Source organism: Melanerpes formicivorus, unplaced genomic scaffold (genome assembly GCF_026170545.1).
Source record: "Melanerpes formicivorus ecotype bairdi unplaced genomic scaffold, bMelFor1.0.p_v2 SCAF_9, whole genome shotgun sequence".
NCBI lineage: Eukaryota > Metazoa > Chordata > Aves > Piciformes > Picidae > Melanerpes > Melanerpes formicivorus.
Window position 1 is genome coordinate 28,355,161 of NW_027142361.1, and position 9,175 is coordinate 28,364,335.

The following is a 9,175-nucleotide window of genomic DNA, read 5'->3' on the forward strand; positions in this document are numbered from 1 at the left end:
TGGAAGCCTCATGCCTGGAGGTTTTTGCAGCCAGGCTGGATGTGGCTGTGAGCAACCTGCTGTAGTGTGAGGTGTCCCTGGCCATGGCAGGGGGGTTGGGACTGGATGATCCTTGAGGTCCCTTCCTAATCCTGACAATTCTGTGATTCTATGACATAGGTTGAATGCTCTTTGTAACACCTTTTGTAACTCCGGCTCTTCTCTGGTTGTCTCTCTTCAGCAGTGTGTGCTTGCGAATCCATCTTTCATTACCCCTGCACAAATTTTTCTCTCCAAAAATCTGTTTCAAAATGAAAAATAATTTTAGAAACTAATAATAATCAGGTCTTGCAGAGAGTTATTAGCAGGAAGTGTGAGGATTAAACAAATAAATTCCATAAACCACTCCTTTTCTGCCACCGATTCCCCTTCCACTCATCTAGGCAACAGAAGAAGGCAGAAGAGAAATAAGTTTAAAGGCTGTTCCTCTTCCTAAGCCTTTACAGCAAGCTTTTAAAACTAAGCTTTATAAATTTTATTAGCTAATAAAGTTATATTTATTTACTCCAATGGAAACTAAATAGGTTATTGTATAAAATCCTGGTAGCTTCCTGAATCAGATTCTGTCCTGTAAAGAACAAGAAGCCTTCTTCAGAGCACAAGCTACTAGAATAGAATAGAATTAACCAGGTTGGAAAAGACCTTCAAGATCATCAAGTCCAACCTATCACCCAACACCATCTAATCAACTAAACCAGGAATCAGTGCTGGGCCCCATCCTGTCCAATATCTTTATTGACGATCTGGATGAGGGGATTGAGTCCATCATTAGTAAGCTTGCAGATGACACCAAGCTGGGGGCAGGAGTTGATCTGCTGGAGGGTTGGAGAGCTCTGCAGAGGGACCTTGACAGTCTGGACAGATGGGCAGAGTACAAGGGCATGAGATTGAACACATCTAAGTGCCAGGTTCTATACACTGGCCACAAGAACCCCATGCAGTGCTACAGGCTGGGGTCAGAGTGGCTGGAGAGTGTCCAGGCAGAAAGGGACCTGGGGGTACTGTTTGAGAGTAGGCTGAACATGAGCCAGCAGTGTGCCTAGACAGCCAAGAAGGCCAATGGCATCCTGGCCTGCATCAGGACCTGCTGACCTGCTGTTCTCCAATAGAGAAGGGCTGGTGGGAGATGTGATTGTGGGAGGCTGCCTAGGGTGCAGTGACCACGAGATAGTGAAGATTTCAATATGCAGGGAGATAGGGAGGAGCACCAACAGAACCTTCACCTTGGACTTCTGGAGGGCAAATTTCAGCCTGTTTAAGAAACTTATTTGTAAAATTCCCTGGGTAGCAGCCTTCAAGAACCAAGGGGTCCAGGATGGTTGGGCCTACTTCAAACAGGAGCTCTTGAAGGCACAGGAACTGGCAGTTCCCATGTGCCGAAAGATGAGCTGGTGGCGAAGGCGACTGGCCTGGATGAGCAAGCAGCTCCTGGAGGATTTAAGGGGAAAAAAGAGGCTGTATCACCTTTGGAAGGAGGGGAAGGCTTCTCGAGGTATGTTTAAGGAAGCTGTTAGATTATGTAGGAAAAAAATTAGGGAGGCAAAGGCCCAGTTGGAACTCAAGCTGGCCACCTCTGTCAAAGATAATAAAAAGCATTTTTACAAATACATTAACACTAAAAAGAAGGGCAAGAAGAACCTCCACTCCTTATTGGACCTGGAGGGGAACACGGTGACTGAAGAGAAGGAAAAGGCTGAGGTCCTGAACTCCTTCTTTGCCTCAATTTTTAACAGCAAGGCAGGAGTTCAGGATGACTGGCCCTGTACACTGCACTGGTTAGGCCACACATCGAGTACTGTGTCCAGTTCTGGGCCCCTCAGTTTAGGAAGGATGTTGACTTGCTGGAACGAGTCCAGAGAAGGGCAACGAAGTTAGTGAGGGGCTTGGAACACAAGCCCTATGAGGAGAGACTGAGGGAGCTGGGGCTGCTTAGCCTGGAGAGGAGGAGACTCAGGGGTGACCTTATTGCTCTCTACAACTACCTGAAGGGGGGTTGTAAACAGGCAGAGGTTGGTCTCTTCTCCCAGGCAGCCAGCACCAGAACAAGAGGACACAGTCTCAGGCTGCGCCAGGGGAAGTTCAGGCTGGAGGTCAGGAGGAAGTTTTACACGGAGAGAGTGATTTCCCATTGGAATGAGCTGCCTGGGGAGGTGGTGGAGTTGCCGTCACTGGAGGTGTTCAGGAGGAGACTTGACAGGGTGCTTGGTTACATGGGTTAGTTGATTAGGTGGTGTTGGGTGATAGGTTGGACGTGATGATCTTGAAGCTCTCTTCCAACCTGGTTTATTCTATTCTATTCTATTCTGAGCTGGGTGACGGGGTCAGGGAGCAGTGTAATGCCCCGGAAATCCATGAGGAATTAGTTTGGGACCTGCTGAGCCACTTGGACACTCACAAGTCCATGGGACCGGACAGGATCCATCCTAGGGTGCTGAGAGAGCAGGCAGATGAGCTGGCCAAGCCGCTCTCCATCATTTTCCTCCAGTCCTGGCTCACCAGTGAGGTCCCAGGTGACTGGAAACTGGCCAATGTGGTCCCCATCCACAAGAAGGGTCGGATGGAGGAACCTGGAAACTACAGGACAGTCAGCCTGACCTCAGTGACAGGGAAAATGATGGAGCAGATTATCCTGGTGGCAATAACTGCGCACCTGAAGGATGGCCAAGGGCTAAGGTCCAGCCAACATGGATTTAGGAAGGGCAGGTCCTGCCTCTCCAACCTGATCTCCTTCTATGATCAGGTGACCCGTCTGGTGGATGTGGGGAGGCCTGTGGATGTGGCCTACCTGGACTTCAGCAAGGCCTTTGACACCGTCCCCTACAGCAAACTGCTGGCTAAACTGTCAGCCCATGGATTGGACCATTTCACTATGTGCTGGGTTAGGAACCGGCTGGAGGGCTGAGCCCAGAGAGTGGTGGTGAATGGTGCCACATCCAGCTGGTGGCCAGTCACCAGTGGCATCCCCCAGGGATCAGTGCTGGGCCCCATCCTCTTTAAGATCTTCATTGATGATCTGGATGAGGGGATTGAGTCAGGCATCAGCAAATTTGCAGATGACACCAAATTAGGAGCAGATGTTAATCAGTTAGAGGGTGGAAGGCCTCTGCAGAGGGACCTCGATTGACTGGACAGATGGGCAGAGTCCAATGGGATGGCATTCAACAAGTCCAAGTGCCCAGTGCTGCACTTTGGACACAGCAACCCCATGCAGAGCTACAGGCTGAGGTCAGAGTGGCTGGAGAGCTGCCAAGTGGAGAGGGACCTGGAGGTGCTGATCAACAGCCACCTAAACATGAGCCAGCAGTGTGCCCAGGTGGCCAAGAGGGCCAATGGCATCCTGGCCTGCATTAGGAATAGGGTGGTCAGCAGGAGCAGGGAGGTCATTGTGCCCCTGTACTCTGCTTTGGTTAGGCCGCACCTTGAGTACTGTGTCCAGTCCTGGGCCCCTCAGTTTAAGAAGGACATTGAAACACTTGAACGTGTCCAGAGAAGGGTAACAAGGCTGGTGAGAGGCCTTGAGCACAAGCCCTATGAGGAGAGGCTGAGGGAGCTGGGATTGTTTAGCCTGGAGAAGAGGAGGCTCAGGGGTAACCTCATTGCACTCTACAACTACCTGAAGGGTGGTTGTAGCCAGGAAGGGGTTGTTCTCTTCTCCCAGGCAACCAGCACGAGAATCAGGGGACACAGTCTCAAGCTGCGCCAGGGGAAGTTTAGGCTTGAGGTGAGGAGAAAGTTCTTCACCGAGAGAGTCATTCGTCATTGGAATGGGCTGCCCAGGGAGGTGGTGGAGTCACCATCCCTTGAGGTGTTCAAGAGGAGATTGGACATAGCACTTGGTGCCATGGTCTAGTCATGAGGTCTGTGGTTACAGGTTGGACTTGATGATCCTCGAGTTCTTTTCTAACCTCGGTGATACTGTGATACTGTGATAGGAATAGTGTGGCCAGCAGGAGCAGGGAAGTAATTCTGCCCTGGACTCATTACTGGTTAGGCCACACCTTGAGTCTTGTGTCCAGTTCTGGGCTCCTCAGTTTAGGAAAGATGTTGAGTTGCTGGAAGGTGTCCAGAGAAGGGAAACAAAGCTGGGGAGGGGTCTGGAGCACAGCCCTGTGAGGAGAGGCTGAGGGAGCTGGGGTTGCTTAGCCTGGAGAAGAGGAGGCTCAGGGGAGACCTTGCTCTCTACAACTCCCTGAAGGGAGGACATAGTCTCAGGCTGTGCCAGGGGAAGTTTAGGCTGGATATTAGGAAGAAATTCTTCCAAGAAAGAGAGATTGGCCATTGGAATGTGCTGTCCAGGGAGGTGGTGGAGTCACTATCACTGGAGGTGTTTATGAAGATCCTGGATGAAACACTTGGTGCCATGGTTTAGTTGATTAGATGGTGTTGGGTGATAGGTTGGACTTGATGATCTTGAAGGTCTTTTCCAACCTGGTTAATTCTATTCTATTCTAATACCCCCATATCCCTTTCTGCCTGTATTCTATTCTATTCTGTATTCTCCCCTGCAAGGTCACCTAGAGCAGGTTGCACACAGGTGTGCCCAGGCAAGATTCAAAAGTCTCCAGACTCTACAACCTCTCTGGGCAGCCTGCTTCATGGCTTTGTCACCCTCAAAGGAAAGAAGTTTCTACTTAAGTTCAAGTGAAACCTCCTGGGTTTGCAGCCCCTGGCCATTATGGCATCACTGGGTAACATGGAAAAGAGCCCAGCCTCATCCTCATGGCCTTCACCCTTTAGCTATTGATCAGCATTGATAGATACCCTCTCAGTCTTCTCCTCTCCAGGCTAAACAGCCCCAGGTCTCTCAGCCTAACAAGAGAAATGCTCCAAGACACTCAGCATCTTTGTGTCCCTCCATTGGACTCTCTTGAGTACTTCCCTGTCTCTCTTGAACTGGGGAGCCCAGAACTGGACACAATACTTCAGATGTGGCCCCACCAGGGCAGAGTAGAGGTGCAGGAGAACCTCCCTTGACCTACTGGCCACACTTTTCCTTGATGCATCTCACAGTATTACAGTATCACCAAGGTTAGAAGAGACATCAAAGATCGTCGAGTCCAACCTGTCACCACAGGCCTCATGACTAGACCATGGCACTAAGTGCCACGTTCAATCTCCTCTTGAACATCTCCAGGGATGGTGACTCCACCAGCTCCCTGGGCAGCACATTCCAATGACCAATGATTCTCTCGGTGAAGAACTTTCTCCTCACCTCAAGCCTAAACTTCCCCTGGTGCAGCTTGAGACTGTGTCCTCTTGTTTGGGTGCTGGTTGATAGAGAGAAGAGACCAACCCCCTCCTGGCTACAACCTCCGTTCAGGGAGTTGTAGAGAGCAATGAGGTCACCCCTGAGCCTCTTCTTCTCCAGGCTAAACAATCCCAGCTCCCTCAGCCTCTCCTCATAGGGCTTGTGCTCAAGGCCTCTCCCCAGCCTTGTTGCCCTTCTCTGGACACGTTCAAGTGTTTCGATGTCCTTCTTAAACTGAGGGTCCCAGAACTGGACACAGGACTCAAGGTGCAGCCTAACCAATTGTAGTGGGTTGAGAGAGAAGGCCTAGCTCTCCCTCCCCCACAAAGAGGAAAAAAAACCACAGCTAACTCAGTCAGAAAAGCAAAAGGGATGCTATATTTACAAGCAATGTGAAAATGCAGGTTATATATATACACAATATATACAGTATTTACAATATATATACAGAAATATACAGCAAAGAAAAAAAATACAGGAACGAAATTCCGTCCTCCAGACAGGGGAAGGTTCCCCTCCTGTACCCCGCTCTCTCCCCCCACCTCCCTTTTTTCCCAAAAAGGGTTAGAGAGAGAAAAGGCAGTTATTAAGGGAGAAAGGTCTTAGTAGGCCTCATGCAAATTAATGCTTATCTGTTATCCAAGGTCAGAAATCTGGCTAGTTGCCCAGAAGCAGACAAGCTGGAAAGGGAGAAGGAAAGGAACTGAGAAAAATTCCAACTGCACTAAAACTTAAAGCTGCGTTCTACCAATCTACCAATGAAATTCGTTTATACCTGTCTTTGTTTACAAAATATTCAGCCAGAGTGTCCCAGCACTGTCCCTTTCTTAAAGGCACAGTCTCAAACGGTCACACCAATGCAGAGTACAGGGGCACAATGACTTCCCTGCTCCTGCTGGCCACACTATTCCTACTGCAGGCCAGGATGCCATTGGCCTTCTTGGCCACCTGGGCACACTGCTGGCTCATGTTTAGGCAGCTGTCAATCAGCACCCCCAGGTCCCTCTCTGTTTGGGAGCTCTCCAGCCACTCTGACCCCAGCCTGTAGCTCTGCATTGGGTTGCCGTGGCCAAAGTGCAGTACCCGGTATGGCCAAGAGGGCACATCGCTGGCTCGAGCAGACATCCAAGCCTGAACCCAGACACAGGTGGGCAGGCAGTTTGCTGTCTGCTTTGTGTCTCTCACTCAGAAATGGATCCAGACAGATGATACCTGAAGTTACCACAACAGCACCATTCATCTCAGGGAAATCTAATGCAGGCAGAGGTGGGATAAAACACTTCTGGCCAGCTCTCATTTGATATTGGATAGCACAGCACCTTGCTTTTTATTTTGCCTGAATATAATGCAGCTTAGCATGATGTGAAGCAATCAAACAGGACATTTCATTTCAGGATCAGCTAGCCATTATAACCTTTCCCCATGGGCATCAAAATAGATTTTCCTGCTGGAAGTGGTGGGCCATAGTGAATTGACAGACTTAGATAATGGCACAGGGAATGGAAATCCCAATTTGGAAAGAAGCCTTAATTTATTTCTCCCTCCCCTCAGTTAGAAAATTCAAAGTAAAATGCAAACCTCTCATTTTTTTGCAGGAAAAAGTAATATTTTAAATGGATATAGTGGATGATTACAGCTCTGCTTTAAGATGGAAGTACAGGATAGTGTATCAGGAGCATAAAATATAACCTAGAGATATGAAAAGACATTAGAAGGAGAGAAATAAAAAAAAAGTATATTCTTCCAAAAATCTCTCATCAAATGGACAGAACTTTGTTTCCCATTATTATATCCATCAGCAACCTGATCTGGCTGGGAATATCCTTTAGGGGTTCCTTCCAACCTAAGTGATTCTGTGTCCCTGCTTACTGCAAGGGGGGGTTGGACCAGATGAACTCTAGAGGTCCCTTCCAACCCAGCACTTACACATCACAGAATGGTCAGGGTTGGAAGGGAGCCCAAGGATCATCCAGTTCCAACCCCCAGCCATGGGGAGAGACACCTCACACTAAATCAGGTTGCCCAGAGCCACATCCAGCCTGGATTTAAAAGTTTCCAGGGATGGGGCTTCCACCACCTCCCTGGGCAACATCTTGAGATCCAACCACTGAAGCCTTCTCAGCACAGTGAAATCATCTCCAAATTGGTTTTATAAAGTGATTTATTTCCAAGACATTGTACTATATGTTCTTAGAGTTCAGGTCTGCAACATTTATCAGCATCTCTCTGTTATTCAGAGTAGCAAACAGACTTCTGATACCAAGCATCCAACTTTCAGATTTAGCAGAGTCTTCTCAAAAGACATATTAAGCCCTCCTCAACACAGATACTGCTTGGAGTAGTTGTGATACTAGCTAAAATAGAGTAAAAGAGTGATTGAATCAGAGAATGGTCTGGATTGAAAAGGACCTCCAATGGTCATACAGACCAACCCCCCTGCAGGGATGCAGGGACATCTTTCTCTACATCAGGTTGCTCAGAGCCTTGTAAAACCTTACGTTGCATATCTTCAGGGATGGGGCCTTAACCACCTCCCTGGAAAACCTGCTCCAGTGTTCCACCACCCTCATGGTAAAGAACTTGTTCCTAACATCCAATCTAAATCAGATGTTGAGCTGCTGGAACATGCCCAGAGAATACGGCAACCAAGTGGAGAGGGGTCTGAAGCACAGCCCTGTGAAGAGAGGCTGAGGGAGCTGGAGTTGCATAGCCTGGAGAAGAGGAGGCCCAAGGGAAACCTTATTACCACTTACAACTCCCTGAGGAGAGGTTGTAGCCATGTGGGGGGTTGGTCTCTTCTCCCAGGCAACCAGCACCAGAGCAAGAGGACACAGTCTCAAGCTGTGCCAGGGGAGATTTAGGCTGGATGTTAAGAAGAAATTCTTCCTAGAAAGAGAGATTGGCCACTGGAATGTTGTCTCGGTCCGGAGAGGGAAAGAGACTCAGTTCTTATGAATATTCCCGTGTTGTGAAATTAGAGGCACAAATGAGGCCAAAATATCAACAGCTAGACTATTTATTACATAAATAAAGTGGACATAAGAAGGGGAGAGGGAGAAAATAGAGAGGGAGAGACAGGAGGAAAGGAATTATATTACCACACCCCTCATCCCCCCAAGACAGTTTGAGTCTGTGGAGGAAAGGTGCTGCAGGAGATGTTGGGTTGGTACAGGAACGGTGTTGAGGCTCTGGCTGGAGAAGAGATGTGGTCCTCTGGGCAACCTGGGTCTGTAGAGAAAGGGTGCTGAGGCTTTGGCTGGAGAAGAGCCTCTGGGCAGGTATGTGTCCAAGTATTGTCCCTCAGGAATTCAGGGGCCAGGAAATCATCCTTAGGTAAATGTCTAGGTATCGTTCCCCCGGATATATTTTCTGTGTGTTTGGGCAAGAGGTCTAGATGGGGGGAGGGGGGGCCCCTCCGCCTTCTCCGTCTCCATCCAGACAAGCCCCCACACTCATTACACATCAGGAAACAGGTGGTGAATCCATTGTGTCACCCTTCCCAGGGTACTTGATGGGTGGAGATTATCTTGTCTCATGCATATTCCCAAAGGTGGCCTTGGTCCATTGTTGTCAGGACAGCTGTGGCCCAGTGAGCAATGTTATCTTTGCACCTTCCAAGAGTCATTCCAGTGGCTCTGCCCGACACATATCAGCTATTGTCTGGGCAAGCAGCAAGTGATTTTATCTTTGTTGAGTCACACCAAGAGAGACAAACTTCTAGTCTCTCACAAATGTGCTGCCCAGGGAGGTGGTGGAGTTACCACCACTGTAAGTGTTTAGGACACTGTAAGTGTTTAGGACTGTAAGTGTCAGTGACATGGACAGTGGCATTGAGTGCACCCTCAGCAAGTTTGCTGATGACACCAAGCTGTGTGGTGCAGCAGACAC